At 40.6% G+C, this 21,333-nt stretch overlaps 1 non-coding gene across 1 annotated transcript; it reads right to left on the bottom strand.

Moving 5' to 3' along the window:
* Positions 1-19,581: 19,581 nt before the first annotated feature.
* TRNAC-ACA (transfer RNA cysteine (anticodon ACA)) lies at positions 19,582-19,654 on the bottom strand. Its single transcript has one exon. It is a non-coding gene; the product is annotated as a tRNA-Cys (tRNA).
* Between the last annotated feature and the right edge of the window lie 1,679 nt (positions 19,655-21,333).

Raw genomic sequence — 21,333 nt, forward strand, 5'->3', positions numbered from 1 at the left:
AATCTCACATCCATACATGACTACTGGAAAAACCATAGCCTTGACTAGACAGGTCTTTGTTGGCAAAGTAATGTCTCTGCTTTTTAATATGCTGTCTAGCTTGGTCATAAGTTTTCTTCCAAGGAGTAAGCATCTTTTAGTTTTATGGCTGCAGTCACCAACTACAGTGATTTTGGAGCCTGAAAATATAAAGTCTCTCACTATTTCCACTGTTTCTCCATCTATTTGCCATGAAGTGATAGGACCAGATGCCATGATCTTCGTTTTCTGAATGTTGAGCTTTAAGCCAACTTTTTCCACTCTCCTCTTTCAATTTCATCAAGAGTTTCTTTAGTTCTTCTTCACTTTCTGCCATAAGGGTGGTGTCATCTGCATATCTGAGGTTATTGATATTTCTGTCAGCAATCTTGATTCCAGCTTGTGCTTCATCCAGCTCAGTGTTTCTCATGATGTACTCTGCATGTAAGTTAAATAAGCAGAGTGATAACATACAGCCTTGAGGTACTTCTTTCCCTATTTGGAACCAGTCTGTTGTTCCATGTCCAGTTCTAACTGTTGCTTCCTGGCCTGCATACAGATTTCTCAAGAGGCAGATCAGGTGGTCTGGTATTCCCTTCTCCTTAAGAATTTTTATGGTTGTGGAGATCCACAGAGTCTAAGGCTTTGGCATAGTCAATAAAGCAGAAATAAATGTTTTTCTGGAATTCTCTTGCTTTTTCAATAATCCAATGGTTGTTGGCAATTTGATCTTTTGTTCCTCTGCATTTTCTAAAACCAGCTTGAACATCTGGAAGTTCACAGTTCACTATTGTTGAAGCCTAGCTTGAGAATTTTGAGTACTACTTTACTAGCATGTGAGATGAGTGAAATTGTGAGGTAGCCTTTCTTTGAGAAGATTAGGACTGCTAAGAGATCAAGCCCTGAACCTTTGGAGTGGGAGCACTGGCTCCAAGACCTTAGACTACCACTATCCCTAGGGAGTATCAAATAGTGAGAACTCACACAAAGGACACCACTTGAATACAAGACCTAAGATCACCCATCCACCAGTAGCACCCTGTGCAGGACACCTCATCTAAACAACAAACAAAACAAAACAAAACAAAAATATACATCCAATCATCAGCAGACAGGATTAACACCTTATTCAGCCTTGCCCATTTGAGGAAAAACAAATAAACAAACAAAAAAAAAACTCAGTGCAAATCTCACCCTATAAGCTTACACAAACTATGGGCCCAAACTTAGGAGGGCAGAAAGGAAAAGGAAGAAAGAATTTAACCTTGAAACCTGGGAAAAGGAGACCTCAAACACAATAAGTTAAAAAAAAATAATGAAAAGACAGAGAAATACTATATAAATGAATGAACAACCTAGAAACACAGATGTCCAAATAAATGAAATAGGCAAACTACCTGAAAAAGAATTCAGAATAATGATAGTAAAGATCACCAAAAACCTTGAAAACAAAATAGAGAAAATGCAAGAATCAATTAACAAAGACCTAGAAGAATTAAAGAACAAACATACAGAGACAAACAACACAATTACTGATATTAAAAATACTCTAGAAGGAATAAATAGCAGAATATCTGAAGCAGAAGAATGAATCAAGAAGATAAAGTGGTGGAAATACCTTCTGAAGAGCAGAATAAAGTAAAAGGAATGAAAAGAACTGAGGATAGTCTCAGATACACCTGGAACAATATCAAATGCACCAGCATTCAAATTATAGGGGTCCCAGAAGAAGAGAAAAATAAAGGGTATGAGAAATATTTTGAAGAGTTTAAAGTTGAAAATTTCCCCAACATGTTAAAGGAAATAGTCAATCAAGTCCAGGAGGCACAAAAAGTTCCATACAGAATAAACCCAAGGAGAAACACACCAAGACAGATACTAATCAGACTAACAAAAACTGAAAACAAAGAAAAAATATTAAAAGCAGCAAGGGAAAAGCAACAAGTAACATACAAGAGAAACCCCAAATGCTTAATAGCTGAATTTTTCACCAGAAAGTCTGCAGGCCAGAAGGGAATGGCAGGATATATTTAAAGTACTGAAACAGAAAATTCTACAACCAAGATTACAGTACCCAGTAAGGATCTCATTCAAAATTTATGGAGAAATAAAAAGCTTTTTAGACAAGCAAAAGTTAAGAGAATTCATTAACACCAAATCAGCTTTACAACAAATGTTAAAGGGACTTATATAGTCAATAAATACAAGAGAAGAAAAAAGATCTACAAAATTCAAACAATTAACAAAAGAGCAATAGGAACATATATATCAATAATTACTTTAAATGTAAATAGATTAAATGCTCCAACCAAAAGACACAGGCTGGCTGAATGGAAACAAAAACAAGTCCTATATATATGCTGTCTATGACAAACCCACTTCAGACCTCAGGACACAGATAGACTTAAAATAAGAGGATGGAAAAATATATTCCATGCAAATGGGAAGCAAAATAAAGCTGGAGTAGCAATCCTCATATTAGACAAAAAAGACCTTAAAATAAAAAGATTATAAGAGATAACTACATAATTATCAAGCGATCAGTCCCAGAGGAAGACATAACAACTGTAAGTATCTATGCACCCAACACAGGAGCACTTCAATACACGAGACAAACACAAACAGACGTAAAAGGAGAAATTGACAGTAACACAATAAGAGTAGGGGACTTTAATGCCTCACTTACACCAATGGACAGATCATCAGAACAGAAAATTAATAAGGAAACACAAGTCTTAAATGATACACTAGATGAGATGGATCTAACTGATATCTTCAGGACATTCCATCCAAATGCAGAAGAATCCACCTTCTTCTCAAGTGTGCATGGAACATTCTCTAGGATAGACCACATCTTGGGTCACAAATCAAACCTCAGTAAATTTAAGAAAATGGAAATCATGTCAATCATCTTCTCTGATCACAATGCTGTGTGACTGGATATCAATTACAAGAAAAAAACTGTAAGAAACAAAAACACATGGACATTAACCAACATGTTTCTAAATAACCAACAGGTTATTGAAGAAATCAAAAGGGAAATAAAAAACTTTTTAGAAACAAATGACAATGAAAACACAACTCAAAACCTATGGTATGCAGCAAAAGTACTTTTAAGAGGGAAATTTATAGCAACACAATCCTACATCAAGAAACAAGAAAAACATCAAATAGACAACCTAACTTTACACTTAAAACAACTGGAAAAAGAACAACAAAAAACAACACCAAAATTAGTAGAAGGAAAGGAATCATAAAGATCTGAGCAGAAATAAATGAAAAAGAAACAAAAGAAATAGTAGTAAAGATGAATAAAACTAAAAGCTGGTTCTTTGAGAAGATAAACAAAATTGACAAACCTTTAGCCAGACTTACCAAGAAAAAAAGAGAGAAGAATCAAATCAACAAAATTAGAAATGAAAAAGGAGAGGTTACAACAGACAATCTAGAAATACAAAGGATTATAATAGATTATTATGAGCAACCATATGGCAATAAAATGGATAACCTGGAAAAAATGGACAGATTCTTAGAAAAGTTCAATCTTCCAGGACTGAACCAGGAAGAAAAAGGAATCATGAGCAACCCAATTACAAGCACTGAAATTAAAGCTGTGATCAAAAATCTCCCAAAAAGCAAAAGCCCAGGACCAGATGGCTTCACAGGAGAATTCTATCAAACATTCAGAGAAGAGCTAATGCTTATCCTTCTAAAACTCTTTCCAGTAGTTACAGAGGAAAGAATACTTCCAAACTCATTCTAAGGCCACCATCAGCCAATACCAAAACCAGACAAAGACAACAACAACAAAAAAGAAAACTACAGGCCAATGTCTCTGATGAACATAGATGCAAAAATCCTCAACAAAATTTTAGCAAACAGAATTCAGCAACACATCAAAAAGCTCATACACCATGATCAAGTTGGGTTTATTCCAGGGATGCAAGTATTCTTTAATATATGTAAGTCAATTAAGGTAATACACCATATTAACAAATTGAAAGATAAAAACCGTATCATCTCAATCAATGCAGAAGAAGCCTTTGAAAAAGTTCAGCACCCATTTATGATTAAAACCCTTCCAAAAATGGGCATAGAAGGAATCTACCTCAACATAGTAAAGGCCACATATGATAAACCTACATGGTGCAAAACTGAAAGCATTCCCCCTAAGATTAGGAACAAGACAAGGGTGTCCACTATTATTCAGCATAGTTCTGGAAGTCCTAGCTATAGCAATCAGAGAAGAAATATAAATAAAAGAAACCCAGATTGGCAAAGAAGAAGTAAAGCTCTCATTGTTTGCATATGGCTTGATACTGTACATAGAAAACCCTAAAGATAGTATCAGAAAATTACTAGAGCTAATCAGTGAATTTAGCAAAGTTGTAGGATACAAAAATCAGTACACAGAAATCACTTGCATTTCCATATACCAACAATGAAAAATCAGACAGAGAAATTAAGAAATCAATCCCATTCACCATTGCATCAAAAAGAATTAAATATCTACAAATAAACTTACCTAAGAGGACAAAAGAACTATACACAGAAAATTATAAGACACTAATGAAAGAAATCAAAGATGACATAAACAGATGGAGAGATATTCCATGTTCCTGGGTAGGAAGAACCAATATGTGAAAAGGATACTACCAAACACAGTCTACAGATTCAATGCAGTCCTTATCAAATTACCAATGACATTTTCCACAAGACTAGAACAATAATTTCACAATTCATAGAAAACACAAAAGACCTCAAATAGCTAAAGCAGAGAAGAATGGAGATGGAGGAATCAAGCTTCCTGACTTCAGATTATACTACAAAGCTACAGTCATCAAGACAGTATGGTACTGGCACAAAAACAGAAATATAGATCAATGAAACAGATAGAAAGCCCAGAAATAAACCCATGCACCTATGGGTATCTTATTTTTGACAACGGAGGCAAGAATCAAGAATACACAATGTGGCAAAGACGGCCTCTTCAATTAATGGTGCTGGGAAAACTGGACAATTAAATGTAAAAGAATGAAATTAGAATGCTTCCTAACACCATACACAAAGATAAACTCAAAATGGATTAAAGACCTAAATGTCAGGCCAGAAACTATAAAACTCTTAGAGGAAAACATAGGCAGAACACTGGATGGCATAAATCAAATCAAGATCCTCTATCACCCACCTCCTAGAGTAATGGAAATAAAAACAAAAGTAAGCAAGTAGGGCCTGGTTAAACTGGAAAGCTTTTGCACAGCAAAGGAAACACTAAGTAAGGTGAACAGACAATCCTCAGAATGGGAGAAAATAATAACAAATGAAACAACTGACAAAGGATTAATTTCCAAAATATACAAGCAGCTCATACAACTCAATTCCAGAAAAACAAACAACCCAATAAAAAAGTGGGAAAAAGACCTAAACAGACATTTCTCCAAAGAAGACATACAGATGGCTAACAAACACATGAAAAGATGCTCAAAATTGCTCATTATTAGAGAAATGCAAATCAAAGCTACAATGAGGTATCACTTCACACTAGTCGAAATGGCCATCATTAAAAGGTCTACAAACAGCAAATGCTGGAGAGGGTGTGAAGAAAAGTGAACACTCTTGTATTGTTGGTGGGAATGTAAACAGCCACAATGGAAGATGATATGGAGATTCCTTAAAAAACTAGGAATGAAACCACCATATGACCCAACAATCCCACTCATATACCCCAAGGACACCAAAATCAAAAGAGACACATGTGTCCCATTGCTCATTGCAGCACTATTTACAATAGTTAGAACATGGAAGCCACCTAGATGCCCATCAACAGATGAATGGATAAAGAAGTAGTGGTACATATACACAATGAGATATCACTCAGCCATAAAAAGGAACGCCTTTGAGTCAGTTCTGATGAGGTGGATGAACCTAGAACTTATTATACAGAGTGAAGTGAGTCAGAAAGAGAAAGGTAAATTTTGTATTCTAATGCATATATACAGAATCTGGAAAAATGGTACTGAAGAGTTTATTTCCAGGGCAGCAATGGAGAAATAGTCATAGAGAATAGATTTATGGACATGGGGAGAGGCTAGGAGAGGGTGAGACGTATGGAGAGAGTCACATGGAAACTTACATTACCATATGTAAAATAAATAGCTAATGGAAATCTGTTGTATGGCTAAGGAAACTCAAACAGGGACTCTGTATCAATGTAGAGGGGTGGGGTGGGGAGGGACATGAGGGAGGTTCAAAATGGAGGGCATATATGTATACCTATGGCTGATTCATGTTGAAGTTTGACAGAAAACAATAAAATTCTGTAAAGCAATTATCCTATAGTAGGATAATAAATAATAATAGATTTTAAAAAATTCAATTGACCTACCAAAAAGAAAAAAAAAAGCTCATTATCCATAGCGAAGAAGTAACATTCTGAAAATCCATCTGCTTCAAATACCTAGATTAACAAGTGAACCATGGCCAGTCCCAGAGAAAGAAACTGATTTACCATTGGAATGCCCCCACTTGGCTTCCTAACCCAAACTTCCAATCAGAAGCCATTAAACTTCCTCCAGCAGTAGTCACCAGTGAGATGATCTGGCTTCGATTCTTTTCTAGGGATAACTTCAGGACCTAGCATAAGAGGAGATGGGAAGCTCTGCAATAAGTCAATTTGGCTGACAGTTCTGTGTAATCAGGTCATTAAGGTTTAGCATCTAGAGTCTTACCACAAGTTCATGACCATGCCTCACACTCAATTTATATTATGCAGCTTTCTCTCATTGAACTGTTTATTCCACAAATATTTATTGTTGCCATTGATAGGCCAGGTGCTTTGCTAGGCATGACTGCTACAGTGATAACTAAGCTCCGATCCCTGCCATTTCGGAAAACACTGTCTCTCCTCCATTCCTCTGAGTCTGATGCTCTGTCTTAGGTTTCTAGACAGTTTCTCTGCAGACTTTTCAAGGCTCCACTGAGACCTTCAGGAACTCTCAAATGCCATTCTAAGACTGTGGTTCCTATGGCTAGATCTCTTCTACCTTCTGCCAGGGCTCTAACATTGCATTTCACCCACTTTTGGCTTACCTTCTTTCTCTAAGTCTTCTGAATTTCCTTTTAAGTATTTATCCTGGAGGACCTGTCTACCTATCAAGTTCTGGTCTTCTTCAGGTTATCCCATCCTACCACAGATCTATAACTGGTCTGGGGCCCAAGGTCATTTGGTGAGTTAATGGAGACTTGGTATTACTATTTCATTTAATATTTATTTATTGAGCACCTGGTATATGACAGGTGTTTGTTACATATATTGCAAAGTTATTTACTTTCCCTGAGCTTCAGTTTTTCCAGATGGAATATTAATACCTACCTCTGGTTGGGCGGTAGTAAGAATTAATAGAGATTGTAGGCTTAGATCAAAAAATTCCCTAGAATCAGAGTTGAAGGAAGGAATTCATTTAGAAGTGACTGAGTGATGGTGTGCTTTCAGGTAAGAGAATGAGAAAAGCAAGATAGAGAAGGAAAAGGAGCAATACAGAAGTTAGTTTCAGATGAGGTCTAACTTTAGCCTAATCCTTGAGGATGCCAAGAGCATAGATTGCACCACAGAATCTGTCCTGGGCTCTGTTTTCAAATCAGGACTTGAGGGAAGTGGTGGTGGGGGAGTTCATGTTGTTGTTGCTATTTAGTGGTTAAGTCATGTCTGACTCTTTGCAATACCATGGACTGTAGCACACCAGGCTCCTATATCCATGGGATTTCCCAGGCAAGGATATTGGAGTGGGTTGCCATTTCCTTTCCCAGGGAATCTTCCTGAAGCAGGGATTGAACTTGCATCCCCTGCATTGGTAGGCAGATTCGTTACTGCTGAGCCACTGGGGGAGCAGGGGAAATATTATACATCATAATCTCAGGTTGTCCAAGGATAAGAGGCTTTAGGAGTCCAAGGGGAAGCCTCTGAAGAAAGTTGTAAGTGAAATGTGGGATCTGAAATACGCACAGCACCGGGAGGGGGGTTGGTACACCCATCCAACAGGTTAAAGGGATCCTAAAGGACTTGGGTAGGGAAACAACATCATTGGTGATAATAATCTTACAGTGGAGACAGAGAAGGAAACATGTTATTGTAAATTAGTGGAACTGATTGAAGCATAAAAGTGGGAGCTTTCAATGCTATCTGCGAACCAAGAGGGAAGAGTGACTTCTTGGAGGATGATGAAAGTGAATGATGCTTTTAAGGATAAACAGATGGTACCCAGGCAAAACCATGTGCCAAATGTGGTCCTTCAAGGCTTTGACCAAGACCATCATCCAAAACCAACTTCCTTATTTCATTGCCCTACCTGACAGGGAGACACTTTTCTGTTGGGAAAAATCAAGAACCTGCCTTCTGACTGTCATTAGGATGCAGCATGACAAATCAATATCTGATGTGGTGAAACCGGGGTGAAGTTCACTTCTTCCCAGGCAGTTGTCCAAACACTCTGTTCATGCTAATACTCTTACAGCACAGCCCAGGAAGGGCATACCACAAATGCGTAGATTGATATCAGCATGTGCTGGGCACAGCTCCAAGCTCGGCTTTCAGCAGTTTGTAAAGATGCACACGAAGCACAAAGCAAAAGATATAGATTGGCTTGACCCTAGGAGAGGGAGCAAACATACTGTTCTTGTAGGCTGTTGCCATTTGACTTTGTTCAGGGGCCTCTAGGGGCAAAGGCATAGACTAAGTGCATTTCATGATCCAAAAGGCGGGAGTCAGAAAGAGCACATCTTACTAAAACCTCAGCTAGTCCACAGTTACGACACTTGAAAGATGAGAGCAAGAAGGAGAGAGATTAAGTTCAGTCTTCAGTGCTTCTGACTGGGGAGAAGGCATTGATTCATCCAGGAGATTGCTAATAGCAGGTGTCTTGTGTAACTTATGGCAACGCACAAAGTTGTTTGGGCCCTAATCCTTTTCCATCTGTTCCATAACAGGGAGAGGAAACAGGAGAGCTTGTGAATAATTCTAGAACTTCAGCATCCTTTTCACCCTGGAATGTGGAAGTCCCACTTCCCCTTCACTGACTTGGTGATCTCCCGAAGATGGTGGGGGAGATTTCTGAGGAGGAAAGTTATTCCTCAGACATGAGCTCTTTCTCATCTCCTGTGATCTATGCTGGTGAAGCTTCCTGGACTTGAAAGGAGCCAGGGAGGTGTTATGCATTTCTCTGGGTAGAGACACAATGGCAAAGTCCTTCTGTTCCTCCTTTCCTCTGCTTACACGGAACTGTGCTCAGGTTTCCTCCTGAAAGAAGCATTCTGTACTAGCCTGGGCAGAAGTTTTGGGAAGAGCAGAGCTGGAGAAGTGGGGCAGAGGGAACAATAGGTTCAGCACATCCACTCAATAGGCATTTTCCAATATAATAGTGCATATTGTCTGCCAGACATGGTGCTTTTTCATGAGTCTGAACTTCCATGCATATTTCAGAACTCGGGAATCCATTAAAATCCATTTAAAAAATATTTTGGCTGTTTACACTATGCCCACTATTAGCTGAGAAGAGGCTCTAGAAGATTAGGTCTTTAGGACCCGAATGCATAGCAGGTGTGGGAACTCCCTCTGCCTGTGGGCACAAATTGGCCATGGCTCTTTAGGTGGGTTGTTTAACTTCTCGATTAGTTTTTTCATTTGTAGAACAGAGATAATATTAGTGTTTCCAACTCTGAAAGGTTAGTGTCTCATAACAGATAGTTTTTAAAGTGTGACATGTGTTAGTTTTTATTTTCATAGTATTATGCAAGAAACTATACAAAATACAAGACACATATGTTCTAAGTGGTACTTGGTTCTTCAGTAGGTGTGTTAGTACAAATTGAACTCTTAGGGTAATATTTGAGCTGATCCTTAAAGAAGAAATAGACTTTTAGCAGGTAAAGGTAGGAGAGAAATGTAGTTAAAATGGAAGTCTATGTTATGTTTCGTAAGGCTGACTTTATAAAACAAACAAACAAAAAAACTACCACAAAATCAGTGGCTTAAATCAATAGCAATTGGGATTTCCCTGGTGGTCCAGTGATTAAGAATCTCCATTGCTATCCAGAGGATGTGGGTTTGATCCCTTGGTTGGGAAACTAAGATCCTACATGCTGTGGAGCAACTAAGCTCTTGCCCCACAACCCCTGAGCCCACACGCTCTGAAGCCCATGTGCCACCACTACTGAGTCCAAGGGTCACAATGAGCGATCCCATGTGATGCAGTGAAAATCCTTCATGCCGCAACTAGGACCTGACCCAGCCAAATAAATAAATAAATACTTTTTTAAAGTAGCAATTTATTTGCCCACATTTCAGGAGACTCCAAATTCAAAATCAAGGTATTGGCCAAACCATATTTGCTCAAGATTTTAGGGGAAAGAGCTTCCCTTGTGGCTCAGCTGGTAAAAAAATCCACCTGCAGTGGGGAAGACCTGGGTTCAATCCCTAGGTTGGGAAGATCCCCTGGAGAAGGGAAAGGTACCCACTCCAGTATTCTGGCCTGGAGAATTCCATGGACTATATAGTCAATGGGGTCACAAAGAGTCAGACACGGCTGAGTGACTTTCCCTTTCACTTTAGGGGAAAACCCTTCCTTGACTCTTTCTAACGTCTGGTGGTTGCTGGCAATCCTTGACGACTCCTGGCTTGTAGGCCTATCACTGCCATCTCTGCTTCCATCATTACATGGTATTTCCTTGTGTGTCTGTGTTCACATTTCTCTTACAAGAGCACCAAGCACTAGGGGCCACCCGAATCCCTGTGCTCTTACCTTATTTGCATTTCTAAAGACCCTATTTTCAAATAAAGTCATATTCATAGATATTAGAGATTAGGATTTGAATTTATTTTGGGTGTGTGGTGAGGGAAGTACACAATGCAACTTGCTACATTATGTGAACAGAATTCAAGAGGGGAGGCATGAGATTTATTTAGAGAAACAGTGAGTCAATTATAAAAATAGTAGAAAATGTATCAGATGAGTGGACAACAATTCCAGAAGTGAATAGCAACCAACAAACAAGTACCACAGTAGGAGCTGAGAGCATCAAGATGAATAAGACCACTTCATTAGAGAGATTTGATAAAGCATGGAACAACTTCCTGTATAGAGGTAACTGTACTCCAGGTGGTGAGTGCTCTCAAGGATTGTGACAAATAGGAGGTACATACTCTGGGAACATCGGGTATGCCTCTTACTTCTTACTCATCAGTGAAAGTCCAGAACCTAGTTTCTGATACACAGTGGGCACTAAATAAATACTGTTGAATAGGTGAATGAACTCCTGCTTTTATAGACAAAGAAACCAAATGAAAGCAACTTCAGGAAGCAGATAATGATAATACAGCTGGCATAAAACCTGGCCTAATTGGCTTCAGAATCCATATTCTATTGACTATTTTGCTGACTCTTTGATTTCCTTCTTAACTCAGGAAAGTTTGTTGGCCTGGCTACTGTTGTCTATTTTCCACTGTATGTAGAGGGTAAAGAGTACAATGCATCTTGACTTCCTGAGACGACAAGGCAAGGTTGTTCATCAGGCATGCCATTTGACAGAGCAGTGGCCTTGATCTGGCTCCATTCCCTCAAATGACATGCTCACTTTCTCCCACAGATGTTAGGCAGAGCCTAGAGGACACAATGACATTTGGCATCTGCAAAAGGCCATTATAATTCTTCTGTCACAGGCATTGTCTTTCAGCCTTTTAATATCCATTCAAAATAGTGCCATATCCTGACCCTGTGCCAATGGAGATAAACAGTGTTCAGCAAGATGGGTTTGCCCCCAGGTATTCATTATTGAGTTGGGAGATAAAATGGAATTCAAGTTCATTAGGTAATTAAATCTCAGGATCACAAAGAAACTTAAAGTTCATCTGATTTTTATCTGTTTTAAACAATGCTTGATGCACCATTAGCCCTGAACATACACACACACACATACACGATTGTTTGCAAGACTTTTCCAAATACTTAGCTCACAGATACAACCACACATAGAATCTTAGCCTTTGCCCTTTGAAGATAGGGATAGAATTCTTTTTGACTTAATAAGAGTAGTTCTTATAAAGAGGGAAATTTAATAGTTAAAAAAAAAATGAACAATAGGCAGATTTACCCAGATTTAGCAGAAGCGGGGGGGGGGGAGGGGCAGATAAAAAAAAAAACAAAACAACAAAACACAGAACTTGTTCAATGCAGAGTGTAAAAGAGACAATTAAGAAGACATGGTCATTAGTTCCAAATACTAAAGAGACATCAAGTAAAATTAATAAGAAAAAGAGGAGGAGGAAGATGCTAGTGTTTATAAATGCCAATCCAAACCTGCTCCTTCCTTGGTGCACCCCATTTAGTTAAGGGTGACTCCATTTAACACCAAGCCCCTGCCCCTGCTGCTGCTGCTGCTGCTAAGTCGCTTCAGTCATGTCCAACTCTGTGGGACCCCATAGACGGCAGCCCACCAGGCTCCCCCATCCCTGGGATTCTCCAGGCAAGAACACTGGAGTGGGTTGCCATTTCCTTCTCCAATGCATGAAACTGAAAAGTCAAAGTGAAGTCGCTCAGTCATGCCCGATTCTTCGTGACCGACTCTTCGCTACCGGTGGACTGCAGCCCACCAGGCTCCTCCATCCATGGGATTTTCCAGGCAAGAGTACTGGAGTGGGGTGCCATTGCCTTCTCTGCCCCTGCCTCTAGTAGGACATTATCCTTAACTCCTGTGTTTTACATACATCTTCACACATTCAATAGAAAACCTTCTTTCTCTAACCTCAATATTTCAGACACTCATCACTCAAACATGTTTCACCACCCACACTGTCTCAGTCCTTGCCATACCCCCATCCTCTCTCCTTGACCACTGTGGTCATCTTCCTGTGGGGCTCTAGGCTTCCACTCTGACTTGACAGTGGTGTCTCTCTCTCTCTCTTTTTTTTTTTATATTGCAGCCAAGCCAGTCCTTAAAAACGTAAATATAAATACATCACCCCTTTTCTCAACACTCCCTCCCTTCTCCTTTCCCCCTTTCTCCCTTTGCACCACCCACTGTGATCTCCCTCACTGAACACACCCTGCTCATCCTCCTGCATCAGGACTTTGGGGCTTGTATTCTCCACGCTAAATCACACTTCTCCTACACATCCAAATGGTTCACACTCATGCTTTGTTTAGGTCTTACTCAACTGTCACGCCACCACATACCGCCCCTAAGCACTGAAGAAATAAAATTTTAAAAAAGAGAGTTTTCCATTATTCTCAGTTTCCTTACTTTATCTTTCATCATAGCACTGATCGTCACCTGCATATATACATCCGTGAGTCTTAAGTTGCTTCAGTCATGTCCCACTCTTTGCGAGCCTATGGACTATAACCCACCCAGTCCTCTGTCCATGAGATTCTCCAGGCAAGAATCCGGGAGTGGGTTGCCATTTCCCCCTGCAGGGGATCTTCCTGGATTGGCAGGTGGGTTATTTATCACTAGCACCACCTGGGAAGCCCACGTGCATATATGTTTTTATATAACCTCACACAATCAAGATATCAGCTTATGAGGACAGGAATGTTACCCATTTTGTGTTCACTCATGGAACTCCACTGTCTAGGACATGCTTGGTAATTATTAGCACAGACCAATTGCTTAGTGAATGAAGACTGCACTTAGGAGCAAACATGTAGTTCTTGACTCTTGATAGGTGAGTTTTTCTCTTGTGATGATGAGAATGTCCTCAGAAGTTACGGAGCTATTTTCTTCCTTTTAAAGAAACTCAATGGGAAAAAAAGATTTTTTTTCTCCCCATTTGTTCCAGTGTTTGAGTACCACTGGACTGATACACCCTTTGCCTACTCTGGAAACAATCTCTGTGATCAAAAGATGAAATAAATGATTGGCTAGACCAGATCCTGCTTCCAGCACACCAGCATTGGGATTCATCAATTCCCAAGCCAAATGGACTTAGGGAATAGGAGTGCTGTGATTCCCCAAGAGGAAATAGAAATACGTTATCAAGAGGAGAGCCCAGTTTTATGAGATCTAAAACTTAAGAAAATGAGTATAAAACTGCAAATGCAATCTTAATTGTAGGGCTCTGGAAGTGGCCTGTGTATGTAACAGGCCCTAAAACTTAAAATTATAGCATCATGGCAAATCTATTTTGGGGAAGAAAAAGTGAAAAAGAAGAAACCATATGTCCTCACAAGGGGAGTGAAAGAGAAGAGAAGATGTGGACCAGCAGAGAGGAGGGCTTGGTTAGAGACTAAAGAAGGATGACTCTCCATTAGACCCACCGGAGATCCCCGCTCTTCAGCTGAACACATTTCCTGCACAATGTAGGAATTTTCAGAGCGATTTCCAGCCAGGAAGAGAGGAATGCGGAATTTGGTCTTGAGCTTTCTGTCCTTACCATTGTCTGCAGCTTGCTCTAAAGTGACTTGTGGAAAGAACAGCTGTGCGTCCCTAGTACAGCTAATCCTTTGGAAAAAAAAAAAAAAACTTACAGAATCTAAATGTGTTCAGTTTGATCCCCTCCTGCCCCATAACTTAAAACATCCCAGAGAATGTCAAGTTTGGGTGGAGTCTGAATATTAAAAATGAGTCCTGCACTATACACCCAGCGTCTCAACACAAGGGGAGAGGGGTCTCACTTCATGGGTCCTGGAAGCTTATCCTGTTCCTGGGGGTTGGGGGGAAATGGTGAGACTGCATGTATCCATAGAAACACAAATGGACTTGGTGCTCGAGGTCTGAGCAGTTCTGTCCTGATCAGTTCATAAAGTGTTACGTTAGTGAACTTGTGTAAAAGCCCATGAACATCATTCTACAGAGGTCAGGTGAGGCAGCAAGGGTATTCACAGGGAGCTGGGGAAGAACACAAGGAAAAGAACATGTGTGGGCCAGGTGTGCGCCCCACCATATGAACTGGCCCTTGCAGTAATGCCTGATGACAAGCATCCTCTACACTTTCAGTGCTTTTTGGAGCACTCTCAGATTACAAACATTAGTGTCATATGCTCATGAAAGAATAGAGCTCAGAGGTCATCTGGGGCAACTTCTTTATGTAACCAAGAACCATGTATGAAGCATATACTACATGTAAGGCAACATGCTCAATGCTTTCCATGAAATATTTCTAATCTTCAAAACAACCCTCCTTCTAAGACATTACACTGCCACATCATAGCAAGCAAAGCTTCCCTGGTTTCTCAAACAGTAAAGAATCTGCCTGCAATGCAGGAGACCCGGGTTCAACCGCTGGGTTAGGAAGATCCCCTGGAGAAGGGAATGGCAACCCACTCCAATATTCTTGCCTTGGAGATTTCCATGGACAGAGGAGTTGGCAGGCTACAGTCCATGGGGTCGCAAAGAGTCAGGCACGACTGAGCAATTAACACTTTCATAGCAAGCAAGCAAACAAAATATCTGCCCAGAAGTCACAAGGAGAGGAAATAGTACACACAGAATTCAACCTTTCATCTAACCCCAAAGCTTATGATTTCCATGAGTAATAGATCCTAATAATATTTTTATTATGATTACCAATGTTTATAGTTTAAAGTGAGCGCCATTATGTGCCAGATACTGTTAAATGCAATGTGTGTGTATGCATAAAACTGTTCCTTTGATAATCTATTCAGTGTAACTTATCCAAGATCACTGGTCAGTATTTGATATCTGACCTCTTGTTTTTCTGATTCTAGTGATTAGAAATGAAATGCTTTGCTTGTATTCACTCACGAGTGATGCTAAGGCTCAGAGTGTTCCTGAGGACTAGTTGATGTGGACAGCTGGGCTTTTCATGGCCAGCAGCCTGGCAGCCAGTGCTATACAATTTATGACAGGATAACTTAATGGGGAATGCCTCCCCAGAGGACAATTCTACACTTGCCTGATGATTCCAAAGTAGTTGACTCTGAACTGGACCGGGGGGCCCCTAAACCATGCCGTGCCACGCCTACATGTCATGAGCTCTGCTTACTCCATGGTACTCAAGTAACCGCAGGCCTCGGGTGGATGTGTAGCGGATCCCACGAGCTGGCCTCCTTTCCACTCTCTTGATTGTTGGCTCTTCTGTGGTGGCCAGAGAACAGACTGGCTCAGCATTTAAATTTGAAAGTGCACATTAGAGTTCCACATGTGCTGCCCGAGGAATGCACAGCTCTGTCAGTTTTATATTTCATGTTTGTCCAGCTCAGAGATGGTAACTCATCCAAGGCAATGGAGGGCTCTCTGGATGTCCTGGGTCTGAACAGTTGATCCATGAAGCCCCAGAGAGAAATATGACATGGTTTGAGGTACAGAACCTGGACCAATGCTTTTTCAGGAACCTCCCTCCAAAGAGCTGGTTTGAGATAAAAATGGTATCCCACTTGAGAAACCCTTATGTTGGTCTGGTCAGGGCAGAAGTCCAGACATTCCAAGAGTTTGTGGAAGAAAAACTAGATTTTCAGTTACTTGAGGCTTGGGTTTCAATTCTCATTTCAAAAGAGTCCAAGATGAAAGAATTCTACCAGCTAATTTTAGAGCAAATGGTTTTATCCCTCCAATTGACTCAAACAGCAAAGAGGGAACTGAGAAAAAAAAAATGGAGATCTTTAGTTTAAACCAACCAAGGCCTATGAAGCCAGTGCATACTATGATTTTACTTTTCAACATTGGAGGCAAAACTCTCCATGATTGGTACTATGGAGTAATTTTGCTAATTTGTATAAAAACAAAGACCTCCTGGATATGCCTCAGCTAAATGATTAACTGGGAAATGGTTTATCTCTCTAGGGCTGAGAGTAAAAACCCCTCTGTACTTTAAGCCTGTTTCCTCTTCTCTAAAATTGGAAGATGGAATCAGAGGAAATCAAGGGGAAAAGGAGCTTAGAAATCACTTATTCCCAATCCTTAAGAAGCAGAGATGTCTGAAGTTTACAGGATTTGTTACAAGGTCAAACAGCTAGTTCGCAACAGAGACTAAAACTTTGGTGTTCTGAACAAAATTCATTACTTTTGCTTTCCTTTTTTTTATTTAAACCAAACAATTTCAATCCATCTTTTTCAAAATTCCATGGCATTATTGGAAGAATATATTGAATGAAGTCACTACCATGGAAGATTTGGAAATCTGGGTCTTGAAGAGCTTTGCAGATGAAAGCAGTATTTGCCACAGACCACAAGAAGAGGAGGGCGGTACCACCTCCTCAGCGTTTGGGAGGGCTGGCTCTGGTGAGCCGTGGCCACTGCCTCTGGAGAAACCAGGACAGTCAGCCTGAGGCAACCAGAGAGAAAGAGCCACTTCAGTTGCCCTCTGCCTGCCCTCTAACCTGACCCTGCGGAATCGGGGATGGAAAGAAACACAATCCTTCCCAGGCCTCCTTGCCTTGACTGCTTTGGATCTGAGCTGCCTTTATCTCTCTAGGGCTGAGAGTCCAGGTCTCTGTACATGACCGAGGCAAAGATGTTTCCAATGGATTAAAGGACAGGAGACTTGAGAACCAAAGAAGGGGCAATCTCGTCATTTGCTTTTCCCCACCCTCCATTACAGAATGGAACTCTGATCAGCAAACTCCCCATTAAAAGTGCCTCCTGCCATACACGGGCCTGGTCCTGGATCCTCACCCTGGAGGATACCTTCTGCCTTTTCTCCCCTATGATGTTCCCCTTCCCCCTCCACCGCCCCCTCCCCCCCCCCCCCCCCCCCCGCCTCTCCCCGCCCGGCCACTACCCCTCTGAACTTTATTCTGCTCCTTACAATAGCCCTACTGTATCTTGCACAAAACTCCTGGGGAGGCCTTGGTTCCTCTGCCTGCAACAGTCACTTTCTACCTCCGCAGCAGCACTAATACCATGGTGCAACCATCTACACATCACTTCTACAGGAAAGTCTTCACTGACTAGGGGTCAGTATCTCCTCTGATCGCCCGAGCACACTTGTGCTTACTTGGCAGAAGGTTTACCACTGTATTGGTATTATCTATTTAACTTACCTTTTCCTCAATATATCATAAATTCCATGAGCTCAGGGATCAATGTGTGTTTTGTTCAACATTTTGTTTCCAGACTTCAGCAGCATTCTTGGTGTAATACAAGATTGTAAGATATTTAGTGGATAAAGGGACAACACTTAACATTTACTGGATGCCTACTATCACTGTTTTAAATAACATTTATTGGATGCTTACTGTTAGACTATCACTGTTTTTAAATGCTTGAAGGATATTATCATCAATTCTTTCAACAGTCTTAGAAGAAAATGACATCACTATCTCCACTTAGTAGAGGAGAAAACTTAAAGACTAGTGGCCTTTAAAAAACTTTCCTATAACTATTGGGTTGGCCAAAATGTTCATTTGGGTTTTTCCATAACATCATATGGAAGAACCTGAATGAACTTTCTGGCCAACCCAGTACGTGATTAGTAGTAGAGAAGGGAGTGGAAAGCATGAAACTTGCCCTGAAAATCCATGTTTTTACTCACTGTTTTGACTGGTTCTCTCATCAATTCTGATTTCCCTGGGATTTGGTACAAAAGGAATGCTGTGTTAGAAAAGGGTCCCTTATCAGTCCTAACATATCATCTTTGTACAGCTTAATGTTTGCATGTGGGGTGTGGTGAAGATAGAAAGAGATGCTTCTTGAGCATCTTCTAATGAATAGGCACATGCCTTCTGTCTCTGCCTGCAGGCCCTCACTTCAGTGAAGAGCTCCCCAAATTCCAGTTCAAATGATTTCTGTGAAGAACAAAGTATTATCAAAGTAGGCCCAGGGCATCCTTTGCTAAAATTTCCTGATGGTTAACGATAAACTCCGTCTCATTCATGAGTTCACCTAAAAGAAAACCCCATTGCGTTTAGGACGTTAGGGCAGAGATTTGGGTCAAATAGGGATAGGAATACTTTATAAGAGAGAAAATCAGATTAGTTGGGCCTCTATTCATTTTGGCTTTATTTCCTCAAGGAATTGTTGAAATCTTTCCCTTTTCTATCTGACCATTCCTTCAGCATTCACCGGAGGGGACTTTGAGGGTAAAGGTGTGACTTTACACAAGCCCAGAAATACCAGGGAATTGACACAACCATCCCTGAAAAACAACACACAGGCCCCTCAGAAGAGGACTTCACGGAAGTTAGACAAGTCATGGGGAGTGGACGTGATAAATTCTGTTTCTGCTGTCTCCCCAGCATGCTTTCCTGTCCGCAATCTCCTGGCTCACACACATTAGGAGAATGAGCTAAATCCTCTTACACCTCAAGGCTAGGTATCCATCAATTAAGGCGGTCACCAAAACCTATGTACATAAGAGCTCACTTATTCAATACATATTCATGAACACCAATTTCCTCAAAGGGTGTCAGGCAATCATGAATATAATTACAAATCTATGACCAAGGAACAATTTCTACAGTTAAGTCTTAGATTCCAGTTTTGAGATGTATAGAAAGAGAGAAAGAAAAGAAAGTGAAGTTGCCCAATTGTGTCCGACTCTTCGTGACCCCATGGTCTGTAGCCTACCCGGCTCCTCCTACTGGAATGGGTTGCCATTTCCTTCTCCAAGGGATCTTCCCAACCCAGGGATCGAACCTGGGTCTCCCGCATTGTAGGCAGAAGCTTTTACCATCTGAGCCACCAGGGAAGTATAGAGTTCCTTTTGATTACATACCGACTTGGTGGTGAGTAGTTACGCCAGTTTGGATAAATCAGACACCAGGGCCCAGACTCTTTTCATCATGAATATTACTTCTCAGTGTTAAGGTAGTTGATATTTTAACAAATATTTTTATGAGAAATCTCTTTTGAGGTGTTCGAGGTGTTAGATTTGCCCAAAGATAGACTAACCTGCCTTTAGGAGTAGCAAACTTCTACTCACTGGAAGTACTCAAGCACAGGTGAGTGACCATTTGCTTGAGATGTTGTACTGAGAGTTCCAGCATTAGCCACTCTTTTAGACTAAAATAATGAAATAACCACGAACCAAAAAATTACATGTTTTATCACTTAGGATTTCATTGACCTGAGAGAAATGCAATGCCTAAAACAACTTAGAGAAATAAAAGGCCATACCTTTAATATTTCGAGAAGTTCAAAGTTAGGTGGATTAGGTGGGTAAGTGGGCTCATCAGTGCTACTGTGGACTTGGGAAGTTTTTTGTTTTGCTTCATAATCGTAAGTCAATAGATCTTATTCTTATGCTCATAATAATGATAAAGTTAATGATGATGAAAGTACTGACACTTTGTAGTTCTAACCAAAGACTGCCCTAATTGCTTTCATGTATTTACTCATGGTTATAAGAGGGCAGCTATACCACAGATCTCATACATGTGTTCCAGTAAATTAAAAATGCAGTGTGTGTGGGAGAGAGAAGAAACAGGCCAAAGAAATATTCTATCAGTACAAGTGTTTTTAGAAGCCCATCCAAAAGTAGTCTACTTTAGTTCCATTGGACACAAGAGTCTCATATGACCATCCTGAGCTGGAAGGAGACCAAAGGAGAAAGGACCATGAATGGAGATTGGGTCAATGAATGAACTGCTTCTTCCACATGAGTTAAGCCTTTTCACATTCATAATGTCAACTGATCCTTTCAACAACCCTATATACTAGATACCAAAGGAAACTGAAGAACACAGAGTTTTAAGTAACTAGTCATTTAGGTATTAATTTCCAAAGCTGAGACGTGAATCCCCCCTTCACTGACCTCAGAAGCAGTTTCCATGGTTGTCACTACTACACAAGGCTGCCTCCCTAAATCCCTCTCTCCCTGAAATTCGATGACTGAGATGTGCTAGTCACCTTGAAATAGAAGACAGAGTAGAATTACACAGAGGCAAGCCCAGAGTCAGGTCTTTTCCTGTAATGGCTTTCCATGAATTTGCTGGAGCCACAAAAGGTCTAATAAGGTAAATGCCCAGTGCCACTTAACCAGGCACAAGTGCAGGCTGGCACCAGAGTTAAGAGCACTGCTGCTACCGCTGCTGAGTGAGGCATGGATTCTCTAGATGAAAAGTCATTCTCCAGGAATAGGCTAGATCTCTTCAACAGCACGTTCCACATACCAGGGCACAAGAGGATCACTCAGGCGGCCCTAGATGAACGTCATCCCCAGCACTTCAGTCACCTGATGGAGATGCTCTTTCCTAAGCCGTTTCATCTGACTTCCCATGAGTGGCATAAGCGCTAGGAAAATCCAGATAGCTGTAAGATGGCATCATTTCCTTTTTGGCAAAGGGACCAGCTAGGTTATTCCCTCAGGATTTGTAGGTTAAAAGGCTAAAGGAGACACAGATGACTCTCTGCCTAAAATATTTGCTG

The sequence above is a fragment of the Ovis canadensis genome, chromosome 9, assembly GCF_042477335.2.
Source record: "Ovis canadensis isolate MfBH-ARS-UI-01 breed Bighorn chromosome 9, ARS-UI_OviCan_v2, whole genome shotgun sequence".
In the NCBI taxonomy this organism is placed as follows: Eukaryota; Metazoa; Chordata; class Mammalia; order Artiodactyla; family Bovidae; genus Ovis; species Ovis canadensis.